This window comes from Pipra filicauda, unplaced genomic scaffold (assembly GCF_003945595.2).
Source record: "Pipra filicauda isolate LSUMZ 115617 unplaced genomic scaffold, ASM394559v2 scaffold197_size1571708_pilon, whole genome shotgun sequence".
Classification (NCBI taxonomy): domain Eukaryota; kingdom Metazoa; phylum Chordata; class Aves; order Passeriformes; family Pipridae; genus Pipra; species Pipra filicauda.
The window spans coordinates 1,034,416-1,046,701 of NW_024104306.1; the positions used below are offsets into that span (position 1 = coordinate 1,034,416).

The 12,286-nt window shown below is 36.0% G+C and overlaps 1 protein-coding gene across 5 annotated transcripts in view; it reads right to left on the bottom strand.

Moving 5' to 3' along the window:
• The window catches only part of LOC113995907, a 286,496-nt gene that overhangs the window by 187,741 nt on the left and 86,469 nt on the right, over positions 1-12,286 (bottom strand). Inside the window, exon 1 of one of the 5 annotated variants that reach the window (XM_039380531.1) lies at positions 932-952. The exons of the other annotated variants lie outside the window; for them this stretch is intronic. The gene's annotated coding sequence lies outside the window, so the exon portion shown is untranslated. Of the gene's footprint in view, positions 1-931; positions 953-12,286 lie in introns of those variants that run through there. 5 annotated transcript variants of the gene reach the window in all.

The following is a 12,286-nucleotide window of genomic DNA, read 5'->3' on the forward strand; positions in this document are numbered from 1 at the left end:
CAGTGTCAGTGTTTAAGCTGCAACCAGGACACACAGTCTAATGAAACAAAAAACATACTGATTTTCAGGACTGTGCCTGAACAGTGGGTATTTTTTTTAACTTCTCATAAAGGACCGATAACTAAATAACTAATCTGGTAAAGATATTAACTATCTAAATACATTTATTACCCCTTCGGCCTTTGTATTTCCTGCATTATATTAAAGAACAGTTTATTGCTATCACTACTATGGTTTAACATTTAGAACAATAACCAAGAGTGAAATGTTTCTTTTGCTGAACAGAAATTAAGTGGGAAATTCACAAAAGTAAAAAAAAAAAGGATGGAAAGCTCCTTCTGCAAACCTTGGGTCTATTCCCCTTTTGAAAACATTATCAGTGATTGCCATTTGTTGCCATTCAGTTTCATGACAGCAGATTAGTGCACAAAATAAAGTTTGAAATTAATTTGAAATGAATTTTTCACCAGCCACAGTTCTGGCACAGAGCATTTGTGACCACAACAAACGTGTACTAGAATTAATCTTCATCCTGTAGAAGGCTTCCCCAGCAGCTTCACACCAGAGCAGATCACAGAGAATGATCAGATTTATTATCTATTTATTGATATTCCTGAGGCATTTGGATGGATTGATTTGGATATGCTACTCCTTAGACATACTAGATAGATTACTTAACAAATTTCAGAGCAGCTGCCCGTGACCGGCTCAATATCTCACAGGAAGTTCTTGCTCACACAGACCCATCACTTGCCAGGAGCGTGTCTGTTTTCTGATCTACAGCTGTCTTCTTGTGATAGGCAAACCAGAGCACCAACAGAGGAAGTTAAAGCAGCCTGATCTTGTCCTTTGAATTTAGACTACATTACTAGCTTAATAATATGCTGCTTTGCATAAATACTTTGAAAGATCTCTGTTATTCTACTGTTACCTTAATAGCAAAAGGAAATGTGTTTTCAGAGATGAATCATTCTTTGATTACCACTTTTTGCTTTTAAAAATGCCAACTTCTGACAAAATGGACAGCCTTCTGCAGCATGTTTCAGTTTGAGCTGTGGAGCAGAGAAAAAGGAAGGACACTTGGTAACTTTTTAAGAGTTTCTTTCTACGTGATAGAATCTAGTAACAGAACTTGAGGCTTACCATGGCAGATTCACAGCCTGGCACAGTTGTTTGTTATCCATGCAAAATCCATCCCACCTGAGGGAAGAAAACTGCCCTCCCTGCAGATCTCATCCTACTGCCTGGTGATGATGGGCTGCTCCTATTTTAGCATTACTCAGGAGTCTGTATACTCAGAACTGTAGGAGGGCACCTTTATCAAGGAGATGTTGCCTGTAGAGGGGCTAGATTTCAGCAGTGTTTCCTTCCATCCTACTATTTTTAATTTAGAAGTCATGCCAACCACAGAAGAAGAAGGGCAACACTGTTGGATAGTTCCTCCAACTGGTTTTTCTTATTTTAAATACAGAAATAGAACTACTAGGCCAGCTGTTCAGACATGTGCATGGAAAGGTCAATACGCACAAGCACCTTTTCAAGAAAATGCCCAAACTGCCAGTCTTCAGGTGATTCTGGCTACATCTCGGTACTGAGAACCTGATGCCCCTGCTATGAACATTTCAACTCTAGTCTGATTCTGTGGTTTGAATCCCTGACTGGGGAGCATCTCCCACATTAGTTTAATCTGAAATGAAACTGGTTCACATGCTCTCAGACACAAAGTACAATCATGAATATATGATTTTTTCTGCAAATGTGTTTCACACAGATCCATATGAACTGGTTCTGAAGTTGGTGAAGACTTTGTCTAACCCTGAAGCCATATGAGTCAAGAAGTTGAGAAAGGTGGCTGAATTATCGATTAGATCATACTAAAAGTGAAGGTAACAACTACACTCAGAAAAGCTTATTCACTGAAAATATTTTCCCCAGAAAATTTAGACAGATTAACTCAATACAATAAAATAAAATAAAGAGTGACTGGCTATTAAGTAAGTCTGAATATTTTCCAAAGTAGTACAAGATAACAGTGCAAAGATAAATTTAGATATCTAGAGAGAGACAGAGGTAGCAAGTATTTTTTTTCTGTTGGCACTATGAATAAAAAAAAACAAAACTGCTTTTCAGTAAAGAAAACAGTCTTCAAATCACAAATCTTTTCAGTACGAGTTCTCTTAACTAAATTATGCAACTAACAAAAAGAAAAAGGTTATGAAATCTTTGAGAACAAGTGGTCTTTTCCACAGAATAAGATGGACCCTAAAGGTAAAAAAAAAAGAAAAATGAAACTGAATTTACTCCTTATGAGATATTTAAAAGTCCTTCTACAAAGTCTTCAAAGTTGACCTCAGAATGTTTCATATCTTGTTATGCAGATGCAAACATTTCTGAAGAACTAGAAATTTAGAATCCACAATTCACTGCTTTCAGTGGTAAAGGAACAATAGATCCAACCCAAGCATACGGCGATTTTCAAGGAAGCCCGAAGTAATAAAATGTTCAAATTACTTTTAAATTCAATGGGAGTGAGACTTCTAACTCCTTAAGGCCTGTTGAAAATACAGTCCCTTACTTCCAATATCCTGAAACCAAAGAAATTAAAATTTTGATAAACCTTCTGTGAATTACTAGCTATTGATTTTTTAATGGTTGATTAAACTTTCTTACTAACTGCCTCCAGAATTTCGCAGTAGGAACATTAGCACTCATTTCCATTTTTCACAAATGTCAATTCTGTCTGACATTGTATGTTATTCAACATGAAAGATATCTGGAAAATAATCCTGCACAGCAGTAGGCTACAGCATAAAAGTGATCCACTGAATGCTACCAACAATGAACCAGTAAAAAATTAGTTCAACAAGTAAAAATACAAGCATTTTTTAAGAACATATTTTATAAAGTAGAAGTTCTCCGTTTTCAAAACAGAAAACAAAGTTGGAGATTTGCATCCCTGTCCTGTTCATGCACAGCAAGAGGCATTCGAGATTCCAGCCTACCAGCCATTCCAGGATGAGTTCTCCTGTTCCCATGTGCTACATCCATGTGCTGCACCAAAAGGCACAGAAAGCCATGCTTCTGTTGCAATAAAATGCAAAAGCAAAATTAAACAACACAAAACTATTTTGTGAGACTGACTTATTGGCTTTCAGCCAGCTCTAGGGGTCAGGACATGACCTAAAACCACGAGTAGCTAAAGTCTAATACTTGGGAAATGAGTCCCTGCACTGCCCCACAGAACAAGTCCAGTACCAGCTCTTCTTCTGCCCAAGGCAGAAACAGTCCATCCTTGACTTTTCCTTTATTATCAGGCCAGCAAAAGGCAATTTTATTTTAACTTCTCAGAAGATTTTAGCCAGCTGTAAACCATTCTCACTATTCATAAAACCTGAAGACCCCAGTTTCTGGTTGGGAAGGTTTTGTGCTCATATGGGATTGTGCAGGAAGAGATTTGGCATTCACAGATCTCACTGGGCAGTTGTGTGTGGTTACTCAATTAGTACTTTTGAGAGTTGTGAACAACTAGAATGTATTAAGCTTGGGGATTTCTCTGTATAAGCATCAGAGCTGGAAAAAGAGAAACTTGTGTTTGGTCTAATAATGAACAAATCTCTAATAGCAAAGAAATTCTGGTATTTCAATGCATAAATATAGAACAGCACTACTTGTTTGCATGCCAGGTCAATTTTATTCCTTTCTTAAATACAGAGAAATGAGGACACTGGAAAACTGTGCAACTTTCCATCAGTAAAACAGTAGGTATTAACTAAAGCCAAGATTCCTAATGTATGTGCATCCTGCCTACAGCTGCCTTCCTTGCCTTTGCTTTCTCTGCATGGCATACTGTTTTTGTCCTGCAAAAATCTCTCTTGCACATGAGACCTGAAACCCTCGTCAAACAAGGTACAAGCAGAAAAATGGAAAAGGTCTTAAGAGGCCACACATAATATATCCAAACATGAAATGCTCCAAGTTTATAGAACAAAGTAAACATTTTAGAATATTTGTAATCAGCATAGGGATTCTTTTATTGCTTTGCAGAAATCTACGCCAAGAAAAAATTGCAGTTCTTTTATTTTTTAATGACGCAGCATGCTGTTAATTTGGGTGTAAAGCCCAAAAGTGTTATTCAGGAAAGAGTTGTATAGAAACCCCTCAATGCCTTAGGTAAAATTGAATCTGAATGGCTAAACCAATTTGAAAATAAATCAATTTAAAACTGATTTTGTCCACAACATGCAGTTTTTTCACAAATATCTTTTACTACAACAGGGCTACTGGTGACATCCTTAAAACCAATACATTTATTCTGTTCCTGATGCTGCACACAAAATATGAACACCTTTCTGGTACTACTCAGACCACAGACAAAACAAATGCCTCAATCCTTCCTCTTTTGTTGGCTCATTCCCATTGTTAAAAACAAAGTCCATCTCAAAGCTAGGCAAACACCTTGGAATTTCTCCCACCCTGGCTTCTTGGCTTTTCATCAAAACCATCCTCTCTCACACCTGCAATTTTTAAGGTCATACCAAGGCTCCACACACAGAATCTCTTCCCCCCTGGCCTAAATAGATCAACACTGGTTTGAAATCTCACCAAAGAATTCTCTTGCCTTTTGTACCCAGGTACTGCGTATACGGGGTGGGAAGGAGGAGGGAGACAGAGAGCTGTAGAATGTGACTAGGAGGTAGATGAGAGGCAGCCAGGGGCACAGGGCACATCTCACTCAGCTTCTCCTGTCTTGTAAAATACTTTTTTTACCTCTGTGCCCCAGAGAAGCAGCTTTCTAGACCGTTTTACACATGTTCCTACTATTGCAACAAATGACTGACTCCACCCCAGAACTCTAAACAAATGCTGTAGGGAAATACTACTTCTTTACTGGAAAGGTGCTTTCCCATTACAAGAGGCAGCTACACTGCCCATCATTAAGCAAAATTATTCAATGCAGCCTGGCTCCTTAAGCATAATAAACAGAATTACAGTCTGATTTTATCAGCTTTTCAATCTAGCAATTGTCACTTTTATAAATATACATATATATATACACACATACATGTGTTCTTTATTAATGTCTGCTTTGTCATTAGTTTTAAATATTGTCACACTCCATCACATATGTGCTGTGTACATATAGCCATTACTCCTGTTTTATCCTTTTAAGTTAATGATAAGCCTCACAAAAAATTCACTCTATCCCAGCATACACATGCATTGCACAAGGATGGGATTGGAACATGTGAAAAGCCAAATCCTCTTGGAACCTATCATACATTGACTTGATTAAACTTCTGCCACCTTCCACTCACATCAAGAAAAGAAACATGATGGTATAAAGCAAAGCACACTGGCAAGATGCTTGGCTCTACTGACTACCAAAATCTGAACTTGCAATAGTAAGAGATGTAAGGGACAGAAGGTTGAAAAATAAGAGCTTTTATCTCCCATAAAACTGTGTGAATAATTAGCCATCTCAGTTCCAGTCTCCGTCTCTGAATTTGCACAGGAAACAATCTTGAAAAATGTATAAAAAAATAAAGCAAATAAATTATATTGTTTGACAAGGTAAGGAACCTATTTATTTTCTTTTTTACTCAGTCCCCATTAATGCCTAAAAAGATAGCATGTTGTTTCTTCCATGGTACTTCAAAAAAAACCACACAAACCCAGACAGCAAATGACTTCACACTCTTATCCTTCCAGTAGTTATAATGTGGCCCTGAACATTAATGTGAACCAACATGAAGTTTCCTGTTACGCTTTTTATTGCCTTTGCATGCAGCCTGAAAATTCACCTTAACCTTCTAAGTGCTGCATTACTCACACCCTCTTTTTTGCACTGGCATAAGGAGAGCATAAACAGAAAGAAAACAATGATTGAATATCTTAGAAAACCTGAAACAATACAATCTTTTTCATCTCCACTCACCCTTTTGTAATTACACTTCTATTAGTTCTTATAAAAATAAATCCCTACTCAACTACAGTGCATCTGAAGAAACACAGAAATACTTTTCTCCAAGTTTGAGTTTCAAAAGGAAGCACAGAACCAGGCTGTTCTTTCATTTATTCTGATGCATTTAGAAGTTGCTTCAAAATGTGCTCGCTGTTTTCTCATTAACTTTTAAATCATCTTAAAATCACTTGGGAATAAAGTAATAATAATAATAATAATAACAAAATAACCCAAGATAATAAGCTTAGTTCCTTTTCAGGAGTTGTGGAGAATTATTCCTACTGTGTAGTTCATTCCTTCAGCATTTTATTTCTTTGTTCTGTAAGGATTTTCTGTCCTTATAATGAGGGAAAAAAGAATTTCTGTCCTAGAATTTACAAAATCATATAACTATCACAAAATCTTATAGAATTATTCAACAGCCCCAAAGTGCTACAAAGGGAACATATTTCCTGTTACATGACAAAGAATTTAAAGTAATTTCCATTAATATTATACAGAACATTTTTGGATCTAGTCCTACTAAATCCTTGTTGAAAAGTCCTGTGGGACTGAAGAAGTCATTCAGGATATTAATAATATTTAATTTTACAATTACAAAGACATTTCATTTGACCTGAAAGTTCAACATTAAGTGTCCAAACTAGATTGAAAAATACAGGGTTTCTTATTGAAGTGAAATACAATTTTTCCCATAAATAAAAGCGGAACTATAAATGGTACATGTATTTAAATACTGACTAAAGAAAAACCCCCAACATTTATTCTTCATATTTAGTTGATTTTATATTTTAACAATAAATAGACTAAAAGACATTGTCTTTTTAATGGGTTTATATCATTTTCATAAAGGGAAGTCACTGAGGAAAGCCTTGTGTTATTATTTCAATTCCTTCTGCCAACAGAACCCTTGCTTGTATAGGACTTATTTTAAACAGATGTTTTATTCAGATGTTTTTAAAAATTCAAAAAGAGGGCTTGAGGAATTTTAGAGACACTATTACTGTTATTAGAACACTTCTTTGTTTACAATACATCCCACTGGAAAATAATATAAAACTAATTGAAATAGTTTCATAAGCCATTTCACACACATCTCCCAAGTTTTACAAGAACTCTGTGGAGCTAGAAAACACTTCAGATTCATACATCTCTCAAAAAATAATGAAATTTTACGGATTGTAAACAGTGATAAATTTAAATCTAAAGGCTTCAATTAATCTTGATAAAGCATATTAGTGCATAAATTAGTTTATCTATAACTAAATATATTCAAAATGCAAATGGTTTATAACCTAGGCACCAGACAGTCTTTAATAGCAGCATCCAATAAAGTCCTAGAACTCTATCTACACCAATGCCTAAGTACCTGAGCCTTAACTTTACTTCCATGTCTCAGTGGGACTACTCCAGGAGTGAAGTTACTCCCTGTGTTAGCATCTGTTAGCATCTGTTAAATGAGATCCATAATTACAGCTGGCAGTTGGAAAACTGAAGCAAAAATGAATTAGCATTTCAAATATTTCAGTATATATACTATTCCCATGTCACCAATTACAGTCCCATCTGTACAAAACTGTACCAAAAATACTCATATTTTAATATCCTTCCCTTTCATCTCTAAACACTTTGCTTGTATGGAAAAATAAATTTGAAAAGCTGGGTTTTCACCACCAACCACCCTACAGAATGGTCAGCCTTGCTCTCAACAGCAGCAATACATTACCATTGTACAAACTGCTACCTAATGTTGGAATGAATTTATTTCAGCAGTGGTACAGTTTTCATAATTTTTGAGTTGCTGACCACGTTAACCATCATGAATTCTTTTACATATAGATAAAAGAAATATTATAGGTATGTTATCAGATAGAAATAAGCAGAAAGGTAAGTTATGTCAAAAGAGTTTTTTCTATGAACTTGGGCACATGCACTTTCCCTCCCCTCCTTCTTTTCACTCTTCTGCTTCTGTAGTAATGATCATTCACTACAGTATTTATAAAACTGAAAACAATAAAATCCTCAAATAATTCATGTGCTATTAGAAAATAAAGTTGGAGCAGCCCCAGTTTCTTTTTTTTTAAGAAGAAAACTTACCTTGAGGGCAAAAGCAGATCAAAAATATATGGCATTTACTATTATACAGAATATGTGTCTACAGAATATGCTGTGTTTCTGAAGAATAAATCTCTCTTTACTAGAGTACTTATGTCTTGCCAAAAAGCCTGAAAAAATATAGTAATTCTATCTGAGGTAGCCTAGATAATCACTTTATTCAATGAAATGGAAAAACTCATAATACTATATACTCTGTTATATTTATATTTATATTTTCGTTTCCAGACACACACTCTAGTATTATCAGAAATACAAAAAGCCTTAGTATAACAGAGAAATTTTGTAAGTTATCATAGAACAAATGTTACCTCCAGGAAAGTAAAGAAAAAACTCTGAATTGAGAAAGCTAACAAAAAATAAAAAAGGATATTTTTACCTGTTTGAAGAAAATCCTGAGACCATCTAATTTACTGCTTCTCTATACAACTTTAAGGAAACACTATCAAACTATCTGGACTTAGTAATGCAAGACAAATAGAATGCATGCTCTGTAATCTGAATTAAAATAGATACCTGGAAACAAACAACTGTCTTCATCTAAGAACTCTTCTGTTAAATTAGAACTAAAATAATTTGATTTCATTAAAACTGATACCTCTAAGGTCTGTAGAAAGGTAAACTATCTACAAAACCCCCAGGAACTGTTCTAAAGCTGCCAGTTTCGTGACATTTCAGAGAAGAACTTTGAGAAAAATATTACTGTCAGGAATAAAGAAACAACAATATTTCAATCTGTCTCCCATTACAAAGCTTTATTTTACATTATTAATTTAAAATATAATGATGTATATAAATAGAAAGGTGTCAATTCCATAAGTGCTTGCTCCCAGAAGTCCCAGCAAGTCCCAGGTTGAATATATTTTTCCAGATAAACAGGACTATCTACAAGTATAGTCATTCTACGAAATAGATGTTTTTCCATCCTCCACTCCCCCTAAAAAAAAATATTTCTGAAATATATTAATAGCAGACAAAACCTGACTGGGTACAACACTTCTGTTATGACACAGCAAGTTTACTTGCTGTACTTAAAAGCCTACATTGTTGTAAAGCCCTATTGTAAATTTCCATGGAAAAATATTTTAAAGTATTCCTCAAATCCTGTGAACTATTAAAAACCCCCCAATACTGATCAGACACTACTATGAATTATTGTTCAGTGCTAGAAATCCATGCAATAACATCAGTTTATAATGCTTATTATGAGGCTGAACACTTGCCATGTGAATAAATTTAATCACATCTAGTCTCTTCACAAGTTTAAGAAAGTGGGGTTTTATATTACAAAATCTTAAACTTTTATACAAGATTTTGAAGATGAATAGTTATAAAAGTAAGTGCTTGTACATTTCAAATACCAACTAAATTCATATTGTATTAAGGATACACATGTGTGAAATCACTGGATAATCAGTATTCAAGTACATCTGAAATACTGTGTTTCATGTATGATTTAGTTAAGGAGAACAGGCAAAAATGCTGTAAGGAGTTTCATGGATTCTAATGTTTCCTCCCTCTCTTTCATGGCTTAAAATGTGAAGTTGTCAGACACACAGCTCATAAACCAGGGCATAAAAAAAAAAAAAAAAAAAAAAAAAAAAAAAAAAGAGCATACAAAAATAAACCAGACAGGCAAAGCAATAAAATTTAATAGGTTATTCACTCAATGGCACATAAGATTCTGAAGGAGAAGGAATACTTTTAACAACGTGGTATTCCTTTAACAGAGACAATCGCTGCATTAGAAGCAACACAAAGTGAAGACAGACAAGATGACCATTTCTGTCCACACAGAATAAATAAAACCCCAAACAAAACCGAGCCCCCAGACCATTATCACGTGGAACAGAAAAGACCTTCTTGAAACGCAAAGTCAACAGAGGGACAAGCAGGTGTTTGCATTCTCTGCAGTTTAACTCATGGGCTTCATTGTGTGCTTCACAGAAAGAAAAAACAGTTTCATTTGTAGATCTTGCGGGGAAACAAAGAATTTCAACAAGGAGCCCCGATAAACATCTTACGCTGTTAAACATCTTCACCGGGAGAGAGAGAAAAATCTCCCCCGCTGCAAGCAACCGTGGACATCTTTTGTTCCCTGATAAATATTTGCCTTTGTCTTTTGTGATAAGGTCTGCTGCCTTCGCCTAGCGCACAAAAAGGGCCCGCTTGTTTCTGTATAGAAAACATTTAATTAAGATCATTTCCGATTTTCAAGCCCCCCCCCCCGTGCGCTGAGGAAAAAGAAGAGCGAAAGGGAAAGAAAACCCGACCCCCGCTGGCGGGGCGGAGGGGCCGGGGAGCGCGGCCCCGAGCCCGGCCGGGACCCGCCGGGGGATGTCGGGCCGGGCAGGGAAGGGCCGGGCAAAGCCGGGAAGGGCAGACAACAATCATGCACGCTCCGTCCCGCCGCGCTTGGGAGCACCGCCCTGCCAGGGAGCGCGGGGTCAGCATCTCCTGCGGTCCCGGTGCCGCAAACACGGGCCGGGGCGACCGTGGGACGAGATGCTTCGGTTTGCTCCGGCTGGCCTGGGAGGAGCGGGGAAAAGTGTTGTTTCGGCTGCTGGAATTTTTTTTTGGTTTTTTTTGGCTGTTTTTCTTTTTCTTTTTTTTTTTTTCCTTCTTTTTTCTTTTTTTTTTCTTTTTTTTTTTTTTTTTCCACGTAGGTTTAGACTGAGTTGCTCTTCCCGCTACCCTTTTGGGTTTTAAATCCTTTAAAAAGTAACGTGCAGTTTGAGGGTTTGCCTCTTTGTCACAATTCACGCTTCACCAAAACATCGAAACCTTCTTTACCAAAATGAAGAAAAAGAACAGCTTTAATCATTATTTAAAATATTCTGCTTACAAAAAAAAAAAAAAAAAAAAAAAAAAAAAAAAAAAAAAAAAAAAAAAAAAAAAAAAGGCACCATGCCAGACTATACGGACTCCACGGTGTTAGTTCTCTGAGGACTTCACCTGTTTTAGATACTAGAGTTAGAATGCACAGAATAGTCCCCAGTGCTGTAATACTTTGAAACACTGAAAAGAAAATCTAGGAAAATGTGTTTATGCACACACAAACAATACATAACTACCAAAGCTCTTAGTCCTTATGTGTATGTTCATTTACTGGAATTAATCCTCTTTATCATGTTGACTGCCTGCAGGACCAATCCTGGAATATTTCTGTGTGCCAGGTGCATGGAACAATATTATTAAATGAGGATTCGCTGCAAGTCTAAGCCACTCAGCAGAGTTACCTCCCCACGTACCTCAGGACAACACACCCATTCATAACTACAGACTTATTTCTTGACTCTGTATGAAATTTTGTGAAGAAATATCAACAAAAATACTGGTCTGAAATAGGGAGAACAAAAATGCAAAATTTAAAACCATGTGATATGAATAAGAAGAAATACCAGCAAAGATACTCCACCAGGAAATATGCACAAAGTTGGAAGAAAAATCATTCCTGCAATCCAAATATAAACCACAGGAGATTAGCTCATACTGTGGACACGGGATAGTCCTGAGAGATTTTCCTTTGGTTAAATACTCAGAGCACAAAGTTGCATTTTTTTCCTTCAAACCTTAGCAAAATAAACTATAACATTTTTACTGTGTTTCAGAGAGAATAACTAAATTTTGTTTCTCCAGGACTATCAAAGTTTTTATTTCATGAATGAAATGAATTTGTGTGATGCCAAAGACAGCACCATAAACAGAAGGAAAAAAAATGGTTAATGCAAATAAATCAAAGTCATTCCATCCTTCTCTGGCCATCTGTCTCCCCATGAATACACATGCGAAAAATAGAATTTGCTAAAAGCAGCTTTTTTAAAAGTCTATCACATTATTGTTCCAAGTAAAAAAACAAGAGCAGAAACTGCCAACAGTATCATCTTACCTGCCTTTTAAGCAAAAGTGTAAAAACACAACACACAAGAAAGCCTGCAAGCTAACAAAGACTCTGGATTAGCAACAGCAATTGACCCAGTGAAAATGCATCACTCTTTTTTTTTTTTTAATGAAACAGATTACTCCCCTACATATTGACACATCAAAAAAATATGATTATAGCTCAACTTGATATTACAGTGCATACCATACACTCCTATGCTCTTAGCGGGTTTGATCATCAAAACACTCATTCAACAAAAAGTATTTTTTATGATTCCATAAATGTTGTGCTAATTGTTTTGAATTAAGAAAGGTAAATGCACCTTA